General features: G+C 40.7%; 1 protein-coding gene across 9 annotated transcripts in view; it reads right to left on the bottom strand.

The window, feature by feature from the left end:
* Positions 1-20,652, bottom strand: part of MAML3 (mastermind like transcriptional coactivator 3) — a 295,274-nt gene that overhangs the window by 216,373 nt on the left and 58,249 nt on the right. The gene's annotated exons all lie outside the window — the stretch shown is intronic.

Genomic DNA, 20,652 nt, shown 5'->3' with positions numbered 1-20,652 from the left:
ACTTTTTAGCTATGTATGTACTTTTTTTCTTGCTAACAAGTTTTAAGCTTAAAGGAATTTGTAGTACAAAGCAAGGAAATCCCAGAGGGCAAAGACAGTGGGGCCCAAGCTGTTATCAGGGGAAGAACAATGGAGACCAGGCTGTTATTAGCAGCCAGGACCAGGTCGTTGGCAACGGAAGGACAGATGTGAAGCCCAGCTGTCACTGGTGGCAGAGGGAAGGGGCCCAGACTGTTATCAATACTGACCATTTGCAGAAGAAAGGAAACCAAACTCAAAAATACTGATGATCAGCAAAAATAAAAACCATACAGTGCATGTTCTAAATAGGCGGAACCAGGGAGGGGACATGCTAAATACTTATTGAAAAAGTTTGAATATGCATTAAACCCTCACAGCAGGATGGGATAAAAAGGATGTTCCCAAGATACCAGGTGTGTTCCTGGCAATGCTCCAAGGCACCCGGCCGTTTTAACCCTTTGCTTTATTTCCTTTGTCTCCTAATTATTTTTTGTTTATATTAAACTTTTTATAATTTATTAAGTGAATCTCGTTTTTCACATTAACAAACCTGTAAGAATAAGAAACCAGAATAAAACTTCCAGAAACCCTTTTTCCCATTAGTTAATCATTTTTTTGTTCACATGACAACATAGACAAAAACAATCTGGTGGTTAAAACAGTCTTAATTTTGCAATAGTCTTTTCATGAGTCTTTGTAGAGAAAAAGAAGTTTTCTTCTGTTAATTTATGGAGTTTTTCATAAGAAAACTGTTTTTTTCTCATGGCTTTTTATTTTTTTGATGCCAGCCATTCGGAAAATTCTGTCATCAGTTCTCTTTTTTTATTTCACATCACTTTGATGTGTGTTATGGGTTATGAGTTTAGGGGTGTTATTTTAAGGATGAGTTATTTAAAGCCAAAAGTTTTATTTGTTTCTATGATCTTTTCTGGAAACAAGTTGTTTTTTTTTTCTTCTTAAGGGCTTCAAATCTTCAACTATTACTTCTCTTTTTTTGTTCCAGTATTTTATAGGATCACAACTATCTTACTATTTGCTTAAAGTTACACTTTGAAATACTCTATTCCTTCTAAAGTACTCTTTCATGAATTAAAGGAGGTTTTTTTCAGAAGATTATTGTCCATTTCTATAGCTTTAGCGAAAGAATATTTCAGTTTATTAAAGCATATCTATTTTTCTCTTTATTTGAAGCTTAATTCTTTTTTTCACTGTTTTTGATAGTTGATGTTGTCTTTTTACTTGTTGATCACTTTTTCTTGCTTTTTCCTTGGAAAAAGGATTAAATCTGCAAATTTTATTTGGGTAGTAAAAGGGTTAAAGTCTTGTTTTAGTTGTAGGTGTTTATGCTGTTAAATTTCAGCTTAGCGGCACGTTTAGAGTTCGGGAGCTTTTCGGAGAAAGCTTCAGCTATCCCAGAGGCTTTTAGGGAAGTTGCAGCAGAGCTCAGCCCGGCCTGGGCCCAGGAGAAGCCTCGCGGGCTTTATTTTTCGGCCTGGAGTTACGGTAGGCTCAGCTCAGGCCCCACCTGGGCCGCATGGCCTGGGCAGGGGGTGGGGGTCTAGTTGGAGTTCTGTTACTTTTCACAGCCAGAAACAAAGAGATAAAGAAATTTTTTGCTTTATGTTTTAAGGTGGTGTTTACAGGTTGATCTCACTTTTTTATGGTCAAAACTACTGTCAGTTCTCAGAAATGGCCATTTATTGGCCAGGAGAAAAACTCATCAGCTTTTAGCTTTTACTTCTTTAGGTGTTTCTCTTTGTTTTCTTAAATGCCAATCTATCACAGTCCTACACCCTGGTGAGAAACCAGGGAGATCTGGCCACAGATGCAGGTACCCCAGGTGGCCCTGGGGTTCTGACATCCACAGCAATAGAACAGATGAAAGGAGTCCTCCTCAGAGCAACTTCACATGGAGCAAAATGACACCTGAAAACGACAGACAAAAGACTTAATTCTTACAAGGAGATGAGCATGGTGTCTTTTTGTAAGCTCAAAATGCGATTCTAGTGACAACTGCAACAATTCAATTGTCAGCCTTTTAAATCTGGAGCTGAAAGAATTGACTAGGGCACCCAAACAGCATTTACAATTACATATTTCACTAGTCTAAGTCTAAAATTACCAAGTAGTAATTGAAAGTGGAAAAATCTAAAGCAGATGATTGATGGAAAAGCATGCAGGAATAGTCATATTCTTCACTACAAAAAATGACCTGAAAGTTAATCGCCACACCACCAAGCAATATCATAGTCACTGAAGAGGATAACTTCCTCTCTGCCATTTACTATAAAGTGGAGATAACACAAAGGCATAAACAAGAAATCCACACTGACTAGGGATACAAGAACTAGAGATGGGCTCAAACACCTTGTGTATGTATCACTAGCTGAAAACTACCCCAAGTATCAATGGTGCTGGACTCCACTCTCCAACAGAAATACAATGAAGGAAAAAAACCAACTATCCAGAGAATACTCATATATCCATTTTACCAATAGAGGCAATATCTTCCATTAATAAATCCCCAAGGAGAAAATCACAAACCATTTTTTCCACCTAAAATTGAAGAACCTATTCCTCTTCAAACTATAAAGCAGGTTTTGCACACCCTCTGAATTATTTTCCTAGGGGGAAAAAAAGAGAGAGAGATATTGAAGGGAGAGATGAGAGAGACAATTCTCATTGTAATAAACTGATTCTTGGAAAGCCTGAGCCACCAGAGAAGATAATTAGCAGCCAGGCTAGTAATTCTCTTTAACCGTGCAAGTACTGCTGTTAACTCTTTCTGCAAAACAGGAATAAAATGCTGAGATAAAGGATAACTGCAGTGTGAATTTTCTAAGTGATGTTCCAACAGCTCAACATTTTCTTCTTAAGTTTGACATGTTCTTCTGCAAACAGCTGGTGATTTAATATAAAATTTAAGATGTCATCTACATTCAAAGAAATCCAAATGAAGGATACAACAGTTATGGGGTAAAGTCCATATGACAGAAGATATGCAAATGTTTGAAAGCACTAATATAAGAAGTTCCCTTGTACAGCAAATCCTTAGTACAGTTTGGAAGTGAAACACAACAGATATTCACCTCAATGTGCTAATCACATGACAACAAGGAACAGAGACATTGCAGTAGCAAATCTAGGATAAAACCATAAGAAATCCAAAAGAAAATCTGAAATGGGACTGAGAGGGCAATAAATGGACAAAATTAAGAGAATTATCATGAACTGACTATCAAATGGAGCAATTTAAAGTACAGAAAGATATAACAGGAGCATCATACCTAAGTAGCAGAGATTTATGAGCAGACATCAGTGGGAGTATGTTTTGGGTCTTATAAACCACCTTTTCAACATTTAAAAAGCATTGTGGATTTCACAGTGACCTGAAACATTCTCAGGGCCAGAGTGAGCTCATGTTGATTTACATCTCTGAGGATAACTGCACACAATGCTGTTGAAGCCAGAGCAGTTTCTGCCAGCCAAGGACATTCTCCAATGATTTTGAAGGAGCTCTGTTAAGTCTAGGCCACTTGAAGGGCTTCTTCCTCTCTCCATTCTTCCCACTTTTGGAACCTGGGACCTTCCTGGACACTACAGCTCATTGTCCAACAGAAGGTTATACACTGGAAGAAGAAAGCCAGCAGACTCTTCACACTCAAGCTCATCTCCACCCACTCTGCCTGGGTGAGTCCACATCAGGGTCCAAATTTTGTCCAGTGAAATTAACACAAGCTTTTGGCAAGAAAAAGAATTACTATTGGACTTGAAAGTAATAACCTGTAAAACACACCAATAAAAGCAGCAGTAACACAATCAAATTAATGACTGCATGATGGAATCATTTATTTAGTGGCACTTTTGACCTTGGCACATAGTTAAACCTCAGTGACAATAATCTAAATACATTCCACACAGTGATTTTGTGGTTCATTAGCAAACCTTTTTGTCTGAAATCCTTTTAGAGCTACATGTCCCTTTACTGTTTTTCTAGCTAAGAGCATCTTGTCTGAATTGCTGGATCAAATCTAGAAAAAATGCATAACAACCCAAAACCATCACCATCTGGTGACTGTTCTACAGCCTAAATGGACACTAGCCTGTGTCCAGCACTGCGTAAACAGGTGTCCACACAATAGCAGCCATCACAGTTGTCAATGGTTTATAATCCCATTTCCAGACTTGACACTCGGGCAGAATACGTAAAGCCTGTCACCCTTCAGCTGATCCTTCCCAGCATACTTGGGAGGAACCCCCTCTCCCCTGTTCCTCTGCCTCACATTGTTGAGTGGCTGGTGGTGAATTCTGTGCTGGATTTCATTCACTAACATCTCCATTCTTGATCATTTGAAAAGAATAAGCAAACAGCATTAATAAAGAGAAGCAACCTTGGATATCCAATGTTGTGCAAGTACACAGGGACTAAGACTGCTCTATTTGCCTTTCAGGCTCCAGAAGCACTAGTACTCTCCATAAAATGTGACTCCTTCACTTAAGCAGTAGTGGAACCAGCTATTATTCATGCCCAGTAGAAAAAGTGTTTGCTACCTCTAACATTAGGGAAAATAAAAATAATAAGACTCCTTGTCTTGGCTCAGTGAGTGTCTAAGAAAAATAATAATTTTCATTGAAAATGGCCAAACTAGCCATGAAATCTTACAAAAATATTTTTTGCAGGAACCTAAAAACTATATACATTTGATTAGCAACAGATGTCAAATCAGTCTAAATAAAAATATAAAAATTAAAAAAAGAAGATATACAGAATAAGGCAGGCTGTGGGTTTTACTAGTGTCTGTGAGTTCACATACAAGTAGCCAAGCTTACAAGCACAACAAATAAGCAGGACCTGGATGAGCCACAGTAATTGTGCATTGCTAGATCATAGCAAATATGGAGTAAAGGCTCATTAACTTACAACTTTCCCATGGAACTACAAACTAACACTTGTTAACTGGTATTTGCTAAGGGCTCACACAGAGTCATTTAACTCTTCAGCTGAGGCCTGGAGGCTTTCAAAGCTGTGGATTTCCCTCAGGCACAGGACCCCTAAGCTGGGTGCTAATAACTAACCCCATGTTCACAGGCAAAAGCATCCTCCATGTGGAAAATCCCTTCTCAGTAGCCACCACTGTGCAATGTGGCAGGGGATTAAAGGCCGCCTGCACAGCTCTGTGCCAGCTAACTTGGTTGCAGTTATTGGAATCCCTTCATTCTACCTGACAGAGCCCTCTGAATCTTTGACAGCCAGGTTGGTTGGAGCAGTTTTGAACAAAGACTGGATGGAGGAATAGGTTTTTGTTGATTTGGCGGGGCCTGGTTTTTGGTAGTGGAGGAGAGCCACAGAAGTGCCTTCTGTGAGAAGCTGCTAGAAGCTTCCACCATGGCTGACAGAGCCAATCTCTGAAGGCTCTGAAGATGGAGATGCTGATGGCCCAGTTAGAGAGGTTGGTAACACCTCTGTGATGACATATTTAAGGAGAAAATCAAAATAGCACAAGCACAGTTTTTTTCCAGGGATGGTGAGGTACGCCCGCCGGGGCCATCCCAGCACAGTGTGCAGCAATCCTTGCCTGCCTGGCCGCCCCAACCTGACATGCTATGGGCAGAAGGGCAGGGCTGGTGGCAGCTTCTCCTTCCCAGAACCCCACATGAGGAGAGGCATTAAATAGCGCCAGCGCTGCCGTGGCCTTCACTTGTCTGTGCGACGGTGGTGGGGCTGCCTGGATGGTGGGGCAGCGGAAACATGATGAGTGACTCCTCCACATGGAACCTAGATGAGATCAACTTCTCAGTGCCTTGGGATCCTGCAGGAATCTTTGAATTGGTGGAACTTGTTGGCAATGGTACCTACAGGCAGCAGTTTTTTCTTCTAGTCAAAGAAGAAGAGGAAGTGAGGATATGAGAGAGAGAACAACATGGCAGCACCAAGGTCAGTGAGGAAGAAAAAGAAGGGGGAGGAGGTGTTTCAAGTGCTGGAGCCGAGATTCCTTTGCAAGCCATAGTGAGGACTATGGTGAAACAAACTGTCCCCTTGTAATCCATGAAGTCTGTGGGGGATGCAGAGATCCACTCACAGTCCATGGGAAAAGTGCTCATGCTGGAGTGGGTGGATGCCAAAGAAAGCTGTGATCCTGTGGGAGACGTGAATGGAGAGAGACAGACCCTGCTTCTAGAGATAGAGAGCACTTGCTGGCAAACTAGAGCAGCCTATTCTTGGAGGACTGCACCCCATGGATGACTGACCCATGCTACAACAGTTTTGGGAAGACTATTTGCCCATGGGAGGGACCCCATGGCAGAGCAAAGACTCTTCTCCCTGAGATAACAGAAGGAGATCTCAAATGATAAATTGACCAAATCCCCCATGCCCTGTCTCTGTGCTGTCAGTGGGAAGGAGGGAGAGGCTGGGGTGGGGGGTGGAGGGGTGGGAAAGTGTTTTAAAGGCTTATTTTACTTCTCATTATCCCCCACTGATTCTGTTAATAATAAATTTACCTTATACCTTTAAATTTGAGTCTGTTTTGCCCTTAGAGTGTTATTCTCCCAATCCTTATTTCAACTCATGGACCCTTTATAAATTTTTTTCTCCCTCTCTTCTGCCCAACTATAGCAGAAGAGAGTGAGCAAACAACTTTTGTGGGTGCCTGGCATTTGGCCAGTATCAAACCATAACAATGTTCTCTAACAGTTTTGCAAGGGTGACCATCCAGTTTCTAGCTGCCTTAGTTTGTTCCCTCAATAGCCTGCAGAGAACAAGAGGAAGGAAGAAACTACACTCCAAAAGCTTAGTGTTGAGATCTTTAAAGGCAGAAAAATGAACTATAGGTACTACAGTGTTCTATGGGCTTACACCATTAGCCTGCTTCTCAGTTAGGAATTCAGGAACATCCCTAGCAGGTTGCCAAAAAACTTCCTCTAAGCAAAGGATGGGCATCCCAAACTCCTGCTCTTTTTGGCAAGTGATCCACACTATCTAGGCATTTCCCAGTTACCATGCCAGTAACTTGTTCTATATAAACTTGACCAACATTTCCATGTCCTCAAAAGCACAGCCATGCTAAGCAATGATCAAAACAAGACTTTCTACTCAATAAAAAAAGCACTATGAAGCTTGCCAGGAAGATAAAATATGATTACTTTCCAGACACCAAGAGGAAACCAGCATCAGAAATCCTTTGGCAAGGTCTAGAAAATGAGATTATTAAAGTGAACCTGAAATGACCAAAATTAGTAATTACATATTTTGCCACATAACATACTTTTCTAAACTTTAGTCTTTGTGTGTGAACAGACGGGGTTCTGCCTATTTGGCCTGTTGTGTTATAACAGAATTACTCCCTTTGCATCATGAAAGTTAATTACACCAACTACAGAAACAGAGTCAGGACTGGATTTTGTCCTATGCATGTCTACCTATGTTAATACCTGTCTGTATGCACACATACCTGTGAGAAATGATGCTCACTTTCAAAATTTCAAAGGTTTATTAAACCTTAACAAAATACAACAAAAGACTGAATAAGGGCAAGAGCAGCACTGGGAGCATAAGACTAAACCGCCATGTGATTGTTTACACAATGCATGCTCTGCTTTTTATACTCTTCGCCCCACCCAAAGTCTTGCCAGTCAACTCCTTTTCTGCCATCCATTGGTGGAGATAATTGTCTTACATCTTGATTGAAGGTCAGGTGTTACCATGCCACACCTCCTAGTAACAAGCCTGCCCTCCCCAAATGCCCTGACCATTGACAACAATACAAGGGGGAAGGAAAAGAGAACCATGGGGAGAGCATAATAACATAACTATACATCTATAAAAATTTTCTTAACACACACATAATATTCACCCCTTAATTGTGAGAGCCAACCATCACATTACCCATCTATAACATAATCATGAACTACACGCTACGCTGAGATAAAACATGAACAGAACAATGAGGCTTTTATCATCTTTAGTACAATTCTGTTATATATAATCTTTCAGCTTAAATATAACCTTAAACTTGAATCTTTCACATGCACACAGTTATATACTTATTTATAGCTACCGCAATAGGGAGGCTGCTTAGAAAAGTAGAAAATATTTGGAAAAAGTGGGTGGTGATAATGCAAAACAGAATCTGCTTTTCAACTTTACTGGCATCTCTGAATATCTGTAAAACTGAACGTGAATCCCCTTTTTCAGCCCAGTGGATTTCTTTGAATCATGTGTTTAATCCTGTCTGTAGGATTTTTTATCTGCCTTATCCCCTCAATCATCATTCAGGAGTCTGGCTGCATTCTGGCCATCAGAAAATTGCAGAATAGATGGAAATGGGGTCCTTCACGCTTTGCATTCTCATAAAAGCAAAAGACCAACAAAGAGCAGGCAGTCCTGGACATGAAGATAAGTTCTGAGCCACCTTACCCCACACTGAGGCAGGACACCATCCCAGAGCAGTGTGCCTTACAAAACACAGAACCACACAGCCTCCCATACCTTTTAATAATTGTTAATTAATTTTTTCTTTTGTTTCATAATCCAGAGGACAGGAACAAGCTCACTATTGGGAAAGTCTGTCACTTGAAAGACTAGTCACTCAAACTCATTAATTGCCAAAAGGAAAGCAAATGCCTGAGAACAGGCCATATGATGCTGGGCTGATCCCAAGAATACTGTGTCGTGTGGACAAGAACAGCAGTGTGAGACAAAGAACAGGACATGGTCTGTACAGGTATACTTGACTACAACTGTGTAAAGTTTGATGGCAAAAAGACTTCACCTTGGGCTTATTCAGCTACATCTTCATGACTGTTTTCCTCTAGCTTTCCATCTCTAAGGGTCTTTGGAGAGAATTCATGTGTTCTGCATTACAAGCTTTAGCAAAGAGTAATTTGAAATTATTGTTGTACATGTTACATAGTTTCTAATAGCTAGTAACAAATCACGAGTTCTGATTTTAATGTGTAAATCATGCCATGGGTATTTTGCATGATATATTCCTATATGTAACTGCATAGAATATTTAAAGGCTATTTTCATGTACTTTCAGCCCTCGTTCCTCTCAGCTCACTGTAACTGCAAGACAAATAAAGCTGCATCTGTCTCCTCACAGGGAAGGTGACAGGAAATGGGAAATAATGACAAGCCCAGGCCTGACTCTCAGCTTGCTAACCACTGCAAACTGTAAAACTGCCTTTCACTGCAGTCAGCTCAAGGCCTGACACTTTCTTCTGCAGCACCAGAACTTCACCTGTGCACAGGATTTCCTTGGCTTTATCAAGCTACTTATACCATCTATGCTAGTTTTTTAACAACTTGAAAATATTGCAGGCCAATTTCAATATTTAACACTATGCAAGAAAGGTTCAGCAAACATTATGAACATGGAACAGGCCTCTTGTGCCTGCCTTATGTAGGCAGCAACTTTATAAAAGCAGCTTATACTTGGACAGGCTGTGCTAACTGTTAGACTGCTAAAAATTTTTGCTGACCTCTTCTTTAAGTTAGTTGCACTTGCAAGGAGATTTATAAAACACCTCTGCCTCTAATATGTTTGGTTTATAATCAAGTAATGTGTTCATGGTGCATCCGAGTCAGTGAAGCATGAAATGCTTTCTGTAGATAAGGCAGACGAAACTGCTGTATTCAGTCCTGTCCCCTGACTTTGGTGGGGCTGTAGGGATTTTGCATGTTAAGGCAGGCAAAGAGAGCACTTGAAGAATGGGGTTAAAACTAAGTCAGCTTTTCTGTTCTTTGTCAATGTTTTTTGATCTTTTACAACCTCTGCTATTGTCAGCACAGCACAGATCAGATCCACTGTGAAGTTTGCATTCCTCTGCTGCTTGCATTACATCCACTACCAAGGACTTTGCAGTGCTAGAACCATCTGACTGTTATGTTCAGGTGAAAGAGACCCAGCAGTGCTGCCCCACTGACATAGCAATGCTAATAGGAGCAAAGCCTTGGTTGTGTCATTGAAATGAGTAAATATGACTTGCTGGATGTGCAATGAAAAGATCTCCTGAAACAGAGGGGCTTGACCAAGGTTTCACCTTGGGAGCAGCTGTACTGCTCCTTGCACGTTGTACTGATGTGCTCATCTATGGGGCCTTGCACACACACAGAAGAAGGAAGAGATCCTTAAACATAAAGATGGCAAAACAAAAGCTGGGTTTCAACACAGCTGTGAAGGTGGTGAGGCACTGGAAGAGGCTGCTCAGAGAAGCTGTAGATGACCCATCTCTGGAAGTGTTCAAGGCCAAGTTGGACGGGGCTTTGAGCAACCTGGTTTAGTGAGAGGTGTCCCTGCCCATGGCAGGAAAGTTGAAACTTAATGATCTTTAAGGGTTCTTGTCAACCCAAACCATTCCATGATGCTCTGGAAAAAGTGGGAGGCTACACAGAGGCACACTGTGGCACAGCACACAGACCACCAACAGCAATGTTTCATCTACAGTGATAGAGTAGCATCATGACATACGCTTTCATGACTGTGGTGATAAAAATATACACGGAGGATACATAAGTTATGTCTTGCTGTTTGAAATCTCTGCAGGCCCAGTAACTAAGCAACATCTAAACCTTTGCATTCCTCATTAGAGTTGTGCAAACCCATTAACTTTGCTTGGATCAACAAGGGTCAGAATTTAACCCATTATTTCTGAGCTGGCATTTTTTTTCCCAGTGCTGATAGAAGTCACACATGATTATCCCCCACAGGTACCAACAGCCAACTAAACATCTAGGAGAACCCAGTATTAGTGACCCAGCTCTTCATTTCTCCTAACCATATGGGAACAAAAATAGTTAGATCTTTGTGTTGTGTGTGATAAAAAAAAAAAAAAAAGTTGATTTTCACTCACACCTCTGCCATTCCCCTGTAGAACAACCCTGGCAATATCAGCTACATAAACCTTTTGCTTTCTTTCTCTGCCCTATGCCACTGGGGTTATGTCTGCATGACTCCATCCAATCCACTAAACAAAAATGGAATCAAAATAAAGAAAAACTGAAATGGAAGCAGCAAAATGCTTTCCAGGCATCCACAGGTGTTTCACTAATATAATATACACCTTGCCTTCAGTTTTTTTGTTTCAACCCCATTCAATAAGCATCCTTATTAGGATACAATCCAAAGAAGTGCTTAAATGCCTATTTAAATACAGATGGTTTAAATACTTTTCTGAATTAAACCCTTTAACTGTCAGCTCTTCAGAACAGAAAGAATGCTTTCATTTTGGCTTACAGAGAATTGAAAAACCAGATAGAAGAGTGCTCTTCATGGCTGCATTGGTGCCTTGCTGACAGCACACACAAAACCAGAAATATCTTCACACTTCCTCTTAACTTTGTGCATTGGATCTTAAAGAAGACAACAGAAAACACAAGTCTCATCAGACAGACCACTAGGAATGTGCTTGGAGAAAATCCATGGAGCTGCCCTTTCTGGGAGAGAATTAAAATCATTCAATGAAAAGAGTTTTCACTTGTACAACAGGAAAAGTGCTGCTCAATTCATCCTAAGAGACATCAATATGATTTGTTGCTTATCCAGTGCCTTGAGATAAGGGGTCCTTTTTACTCCAATATTAAAATAACCAGGACCTCTTCCCCACACCCCCCCCAAGTCTCCAAGTGTCATTCCTGGTCACCTCATGCTGACAATAGCCAAATACTGCTTCCAGCAGTGTCTGTGAGCAGCACTCCTACAAAAGGCAAAGGGACCACCACAGAACAGCCACACATGATCCAGAAGGGCTTCATGGACCCTGCAGTGCTTTCAAGCCTCCCTGCTTTTAAGAGGTGACATGCCCAGCTCAGCATTTTCTGAGTTAGGAGTTGCATTTTCCCTCCCTCTCCTTTCAATCATATAATTAAATTTTTTTGTGAAACAATAACAAACAACAACATCCCTCCCACACTCTCATGTTCCATTTCCATGGTAGAAAGCACAGCACCTTTTGCTCAAGCAGCCTCCTCCCTCTCATGTGCCAAGTGAATTAAATTCCATGGATGTGGCAAGGCCACAGGGAATATGTTCATATTGTACAGTCTTGAGCACACACAGGACTCTGATTGTGACAGCATGTTTTCTGTAATTTTAATGACATACAGCCCTGCTAGTGTCTCCTGCCCCTCCCCCCCACAAAGCTTTATGTAGGAGGCATAGTTATGTAATAAAATTCCTGTTTCTGCAGCATTTGCTCCATACCAACACAAAAGTGCAGGCTTTATTATTCTTCCCAACTGGCAGGCACTGAATTACAAGTATTTTAACCCTCTTCACACTAAACCCTCAAATTGATTCCTGACTCACAACAGTGGGAGAAACAACCACTGATCATTTCTGCTCTCTCCACTTGTGAGACCTTGTGAGATTTTTGGCCTTTGAAATCATTTTTATCAGCTCATAAACACCCGCTTATTAAGGATCCAATTTATTTCCTGGGGAAACTTTTACTCACTGTGCTTGAGTTGCATCCAGGACTAATGTGCCTCAGCCTTAGGACAGAAGTATTTGACCTGGTTTTACACTGTGGCTGCTTTGAGAAGGATGGAGGTCATGCTGCAAAAGGGCAAAGGTACAACTGAGGAGTGCATTGGGCTGCTCTGCCAACCATAGGGTCTCTGTAAAGGCAAGCCTGCAGGTATGTGATGGATACTGAAAGGTGAACCAAAGGTAACTACCTCTGACACTTTGACCACGTGCTGGCAGGACACATCTCCCCTTGCAGCAAGGAACTGGGTTTCTAGCCACTGTTTCTGAATACCAGGGCATCAATTTGCTTTTCAGGACCCTGCTTTCTGTTACTCAGGTGTGCAGGCATTTTGGAAAAGCCATTATGTCAAATGTGGAATGAAATCTCACCGGGAAACAAGTAAATGGCCAATGCAACTTGTTGGTGTCTTTCCCACCAAATCAGGGAGGGGCCTGTCTATTGTGGAAGAGTCATCCATACCCAGACAGCAAGACAATGATGACCCAGAAAGAGAAGGCCTCTTATATTCCCAGATTCACACTCTTCCAGCCAAAGCATTAGACACCAAGAGGAAGGTTTCTGAAGCAGATGCTGTTAAGCTTATGTGAGTGTTCTGAATAGGAAAGCATTTATAGTTAATTAACAAATAACCCCTCTTGGGGTACCAGAGCTCCCACAGATTATTTGGAAAGGCATCAGGTACTTGGGAACACTACTGACACAGTCCCAAGCAAGATTGTGTCTTGACATGTCCCTCTAGTGCCTGGCACCAGTGACGAAAGCACAGCCTAGGACAGCTGGGCAAGGAAGCACATGGGTGCTCAACACAGCTCCCCTCCCCATTCCACAGAGCAGAACCTTTTGCAGACTCAATAACGATGTCCTGGAGCCCCAACTCTTCTATGCCTAGGAAAGTAAATGGCCACCTGAGCTGCATCACATCTGACACCCATACTTTCAAACCTTCTTCCTACAGGGTAGAGACTCCCAGAGCCTTCCCTCCACCTTTCCTTATTGCAGCAATTCTGCCAGGCCAGTGAACAAGGGGAAAAGGGGTTTGGTCCCCCAGTGAGGTACTTCTGCAGAGAAAATGAACCACCAGCAGGAGCATGTCCAGGAACAGAACCTGATTTCTGCAGACTTCAGAACAGCATTTAAGCCCTAGCATTGAGCATCTGGGTATCATTTCCACAATTGTAATTCTCAGCAGCTTTCTTCCCAGAGAACACAGCTGTCACCACTTTAACTGTATTCATTCATCAACACTGATTGACCTTCATTACAATCTTCCTGAGCAAGTATTTCCAGCTACCTGTCTGTGGTGGCCTTGAAACACCCAGCAGCCTAATTCTGGGATACAGATACCTCTCGAGACATTTATTCACATGGAGCTGTGAACACAGTGCATAATCTTTCCAATAATCTGCACTGAGTAAGGCCTGCTGAGTCACTATCTTTATTTTTCTGTAGGCATAATTTTTTACAGCCCACCATGAGTGCAGTGTAAGTAGTTCCACAGCAGTGCAGACCAAAAGAATAATCTTAACATGAAGGAATGTGGGGTGCTTTATCATCATGACCTGGCTGCCTAAAAACAAGGAGAAGTTGAGGATAAAACCATCTTCCCCAGCCCTGCCCCACCTACATTGACTGATCTGGTCAGTATTGCTGCCTCCACCTGCTATTGGGGCAGCAATGATCCCTTTTTGGTTAGTCATGTCCCAGGCCATTTGTGCTGCTAGTTAATGGAGCTGTTATCTGCTTATCCTGGATTGTGTGAAATAAATACATCTTTTGCTTTTGTCAGCAACCTAAGCTAACAAAGTTTTCCACAGCATGGAACTCCAAAGAAATTCTGCATTCTTAAATAAAGTTATAGGTGGAGTCATAAAATCTGCTCACCTCTTATTCTGATGATTTGGTTTGGTTACCTAAAAATGTTTAATTAGGGAAAGGAAGCATTTTTTAAAATTAGGAAGATTGATTCTGTCCTTTCTTATTCCACAGCTTCCCTTATAAACACACACTTAAATAAAATGTCTTGGGGTTTTTTCCTCCCTGAGTAGTGCCATAGGAGATGGTGTGAAACTGGGAACAGACAGCAGAAGAAATGATGATCTGACCTTTGCCTATAAAAGAGCTTGGGAGGCATGGGGGAGCTCAAGAAGGTTTTTCCTCCTGTGAAGCTTCAGGCAGCCACAGGAATGTATCTCTAGGAACAGGCTAGCTACATAAACTGGATAGAACAAGTTCAAAGCAGTGCTGCAGCTTGCTCTGACACTGTGTCAAGAGGTATAAGAAAGAGGAAGGGAGAGTTTTAGGTACAGAGGCAAGCAGGTGCTGTGGGGCTGCTGCACTGCACCCTCCACATCATCAAGACAGTAACAGGGCTTGCAAAGGAAGGGGCACAGCTGCAGAAAGAAGTGTCACAATTTGTTTTGGTAGCTGCTGCATCTCAAATCTGTGTGCTAGAGTGGTGGTTTTTTTGCTGCCGAGGCTTGGCTGTGGTCATGAAGGAGCTTGGGTAGGGCTGGGATCAGGCTGAGACATGAAGCAGTGTCCCTCAACAAGCAGGGCTGGGATAGCAACGTTTCCACTTTCTATTGATGTCTTATGAACTCTGGGTAACAGCAAGATCACTGTGTGGGTGGATTTATGTTGAAATTAACTTACATTTAATTACATACAGCACATAGTTGGTTTTCTGTTTGCTTTAATGGGGTCTATTTCCTCCAAGGATGCTACTTGCCTGGACTCGAACAATAATTCAGATTAAGGTGGGATGTGAAACTAAAGCACAACTGTTGATCCTCAAGAACTGCAACTGTGGGTATCCCCACAGTGGAACAAGAACCTCTTGATCCCATTTGGTTTAGCTTAGCTAAAAGGATGACAGCATAAGTCACACTTCTGAGTGGTCCCTGAAACCATCAATTGGATAAATTCTTAGTAACAGATGTAATTTCTGTCATGTAGAGTTAATGAATTCAGTTTTTTTTTTCCATTTGAAGCAGTATTTAAAAAAGATTCTGCTACTGTAACATTTTACTGCAGCAGTTCAGATTTACTTTGGGTTGGTTTTTTTTATTGTTGTTTTTACATGTGTATGGGTTTTTTTGGCTGAAGAACTTGTGAGTGCAGTTTAACCTGCTAAGAGGATGCAGTTGCTACTGAGTTTGGTCAGGGCTTGGACCATTGTGCAAGGACAGCAGTTGACATCCACAACTCTCTCCTGGTATGTCAAACCTCAGCACTTATTGGCCAGGCCAAATTGAACATATGCACTGCCAATAAACAGTGTTTTATGGCATAGAGCTCATTCTAGAACACTAGCTTTATACTGTTGTAACTTCCACAGAGGTAACATGGATAGAAAGTAGAGCAAATGCAAGGTGAATCAAGTCCAACAGCTCTTAGATGGAGCCCAGTGGAATGGTTTTTCCTCTCAGTCATGCTAGAGAGACTCTGGAGCATCCCTGTACAACGGGCCCCTGCAGATATGGACTTACACTGGAACTAGTGACTTTCAACTTGATCCAGATGTTTAAAACACCCTCCAGGAAGATACATTTATATTCATTTTACAGATCCCATTGACGATACCTGATGCACTGAGAATCTAAATGGCATGTCCAAACATATAAAAGCCAGTAGAGAGAAGGAAAGGAATACCAAGTCTCTTACAGAAGAGAGGAGACATTATCTGAACATTCTACAGTGTTCTGTTTTTTCATATGGGATATGCATAGAAGAGACAAACAAACAAACACAGTATATTTTTATTATCTTAGTTCTTTCTATGCTGAAAGCAAATCAAGTAGTTAAAATATTTTTTATTTCAATTTACAAATGTTTAAGATCTGATAAAATAGTATGTATCTGTAGTTGTAAGCAATACATAGATTTTTCTTTAAAAAAGGATGACAAAGTTTTCTATTGTAAACATATTTGTGTGCAAACACATTTATCCTTCCATAGTCAATCTACAGGAAAGAAGAAGGCAACATATGTAATTAGCACAACTGTAATGAACATAAAATAATGGGAAGACAAATAAAAGTACCTTAGAAATGCTGTTGTTAACAGTGTGTTCTTTCCGATTTTTCCATGCTTTTCTTGCAGGTTAGATTATAATTTCTCTCTCAGTATATTCAGAAAGCCTGGACCAAACTCTTCCTCACTATAATTCTACTTGGATTGATCAGGATGAATTTAGCATAGTGCTTCAAAATCACAGTTGGTTTTTTGTTTTGTTTTGTTTTGTTTTTTCTCAGATAAAGCAGAATATATTATATGAAACTGAAGAATGAGACAGAGCAGAACTAAGCATCTCGAAAAACACCTAATCTTTCTGACTTTAATCAGGCAAAACTCCAACACAGTTGTACCTCAAGGTAGTGAGCTTTCCCCCCTTTTTAAGACCCATGCTGTATGCTTCTTTTTTTTCTGTTTCACACTTGCTATTCTATACAATTAACATTTATAAGCTCTGTAAGGGAAGAGAGAATCTTCTCATGAGAGAAGAAAAATTTCTGGCTGTTTGACACAATGAAGTTGTTGATTCACAACTTTTGTACCTGCAGACACACAGCACAGAGACATGCAGCTACAATGTAGTGACACTTGCTACAAAACACTAATTGGAAGGTAACTTCCAGCAGGTGCGTCTCCACATCAGCTTTTACTACTTAGTACTCTTTCTTCTTCACAATACATTTCTCAAGTTTTCATGTCCTCCTAACTATGTCCTTCCTAAAGACAGTGGTTTTCACCTTATCTTGGTTTTTGTCTTTTTTATTTAACATGCTCTGGCTTCATCTTTTCTATAATCATAGAATCATTTAGGTCAGAAAAGATCTTTAAGGTCTTACACAGATCTTACTTAAGTTTAAGATCTTACATAGTTGTTGGGGTTTACTAATTTACCAGAACTGCAAACATTTTAAAAGCCTATAAGTATTAGAACTATTTTCACAGTTTGTGAAGATATCCTACTGACAGAAATGTGTTTAAAAGAAAAAAGGGAAAAATTCTAAATAATCAAAAGCAAAACAACAAAATCCCCCAAACCATTCATTAAATATTTTACAGACTTCGAAAGAATTGTTCAATTAAAAATAGCAAGGTGCTCCACGCCCTTTACATTTTTTAAAAAAAATTCGGCCTGATGTAAAATCAGATAATGAAAAAACTTTAAATATGAAAGATAGCTATCAGGTTTTTAAGAAGTGATGGTGAAACAAATATCTCTTCTGAAAAATTGTTTTCCCCAAGTGCATATTTTCAGTGCAATGTAACATTTTCCTCTTCTACTATGAAAAGAAAATACACACATTCAAAGTCACAAATAAAAAATTCTCACTGTAGGGATTATAATGAAAACTGAGACCCTAGGAGGTGAGCTGTGACACAGAGGGAACAACAGAAAAAAGGACTTGGTGTAACGACTGCTCTCTGTTACAATGTAAATAGGTGAGTCCTTGATCTGAGGCCATGTCTGCTTGTTTGGGCTGAAGTGGATAATGCCACATATCTACACAAACTTCTGCTAGTGCTATGACAAACAGCGGGGGCAGAGAGGAACCAGCTCTACCTTAGTGCACGTCACCTCCCTGGCAGGGCAAAGCCTCAGCAGGAAGGGGATTAACACCATAATGCTTCTGGCTAGGTAGAAGTTCACACAAAATTTTGGCAGATAAGATTTTCATCACTGCTCTAGTAAACAGGGGAGATGTCTGCCATTTCACCTACACAGAAGCCTACACCATAGCAACTACATTCTACAGCTCCAGAGGTGGGCAGAATGTGCCCTTCCCATCTTAATAAACAGGGCATATCATGAGCATAGAAGGCCATTCTGGAATGGGGCTGAAGTTTGTTTAGACTATCACTCCTTTCACTTTCCACACTAATTTTCCTCTAGTTTACTGCCACATGCCTTTCTGGGAAAAGGGAAGTTTGGCTTTGAAGGGCCACTCTAAAAAATCTAAGGGGGTAGTAAAGTTACAGCAGAAGCCATGGCAACAAAGGGCTCAACTGAAATGACTGTTCTCATAAGAAAAAAAATAAAAATAGCCTCAGAGTAGCTGTCCAATGAGGTTTGCTGCAAGAGCATAAGGAACATGTCAGGAAGACATAGAACATAAAGAATTTCTGTTGTGTTTCTGCCAGTGTGTATCCTTTAAATTCAAGAGTTTTCATGAAAAGAGTTTCTGAACACATTAGCTTTTCACATCTGGAGACATGGGTTCAGTCATGCATTAGCCCACATGTCTTCCATTTCTTCACTAAAGGAAAAAGTGTATCCAGAGACATGTAGGTATCCAGGGAAACCCCACAATAAAAAGGGAAATAATGCATGTTCACTTCCAAACAGATACAATCTGACTACAGGTTTTCAGCATCTTGCATGTTTTCTTGAGAACTACTCACAAGCTGTAAAAATCCTCCAGTTTTTGGAAGAACTCTTTTGAACATGAGAATGTACAACATATAGAAGTATGGATGAGTATTTAGGAGATGTAAAGTCATGCTTAGGGCATAAAACACCTTAACTCACATGTACCAAAAAGAGGAGCTCCCATATTCTCTTTCCACCTACTGTCTCTCAGTACTTCCAGGCATAAGGATTACACTGAGTTGCACTGATCCTTGTCATATCTGCCAGTGAGCCATTTTATAATGTTTAAAGGGTACAAAGCATAGGGGGTGGGCAGGAGGAAAGCTACATGTATTTACAGTGGTTTAGGGAGTTTTAATAAACAAAATAAACAAAAATAGTCTCCTGAGACAGCTTAACATTTGACAAAACAGTGAGGAAGTAGACACTAGAAGCTGAAAATTGTGGATAGTAAAAGTCACACACAGAAAAGTATTTCTTCTCTTTCCAGGTTTTGCAGCAAGCTATCTCTGAGCTTTCTGGAAAAGGTTTGAGACTAACCTTTGCTTGCTTGCAACTACAGAAAACTGAGAAATTGTGGGTGCAGACCAAAACTAGGAATGGGCTCAGCCAGGGATTAAAACAAGTTAATAGACTGTGGATTCCTTTTGCTGTCCTTAGAATTGTTTCTAAACATGAAGGTCTTTGGTTGAGGAATTTCCTTAGCCACTGATTATCAGAAACTGGAGGGCTTAAAGGCAAGATATGAGGATTACTCTCTGCCCTCTTGGGATCTGCTAATGCCTGCTACCAAAAATCAGAAGGTTAAATACAACTTGGCACAAAACCATCCCAGAAGACACTGCTTTTTACTGGTTCTGTCCCAGCCAGTAAGGCCAGGCCTGGATTAGCTAACTTGTTCTGTTTCCAGAACATGGCTATTTTCCAAACATGGATCGGAACTGGACATAATCCCTGCTGACTTCTTCATGCAAAGTTGACTATTTCACCATTGAGCCTCTTGAAGAAGCTTTCACATGACTACGCCACAAACACTTAAATATATTGTCAAATATTTATTACATACCTGCTTGTGTTATCTTTGGGCACCACTGAAATCCTTATGTTCCAGGGGAGATTTCCTCACACTGAGGGTTCAGCTGGACTAAGCACTTCAAAAACTCCTCTTGGAAGGTTTCCTAGTTCATCTATGTACACTTGATTGACAAAACCAATGTTGTATCTCTTTTAAGGGCTGATAATCAAACTGCTCAGCCTCTCTCCCACACCATTAGTACTGTCATCATTCCAGACTGCAGCATGACCCCTGAGGTGCTCTGCTCTTAACGTTTTTCAACTATGACAAACCAGCCTTTTCCCCTGGTACATATTTGCAATTTCTTTGCTTCCTATTTAAGATAGTTATTAAACCTGCAGTGTGACTATAAGACTCAACCCTTGATTACCAGCTTTCCCTAACAGCCTCCCCTGAAAAACTTCAACTAAAGCCTTTTAGGAGTGTAAATAAATTACAGTATATCTAATATTTCTCCCATTGTGCACTACCTTAAATTTTTGAAAGAATTCTAATATATTAGAGGAAGTTTACACTTAGAGAAAGTTATGCTGGTTTGCACCTCAGGTACTTTATAATGACATCTATAATGACTTTCTCAACAATTTTCTTAGGCACTTAAATGAGGGTCATGAGTTTATAATTCCCTGGATCACCCTTATCATCTCTCCCACCTCAATAAAAAGAGCACTGGCAATCTTCCACA

Source organism: Cyanistes caeruleus, chromosome 5, assembly GCF_971803275.1.
Source record: "Cyanistes caeruleus chromosome 5, bCyaCae1.hap1.1, whole genome shotgun sequence".
In the NCBI taxonomy this organism is placed as follows: Eukaryota; Metazoa; Chordata; class Aves; order Passeriformes; family Paridae; genus Cyanistes; species Cyanistes caeruleus.
This window is presented reverse-complemented; position numbering and strand designations above follow the sequence as displayed.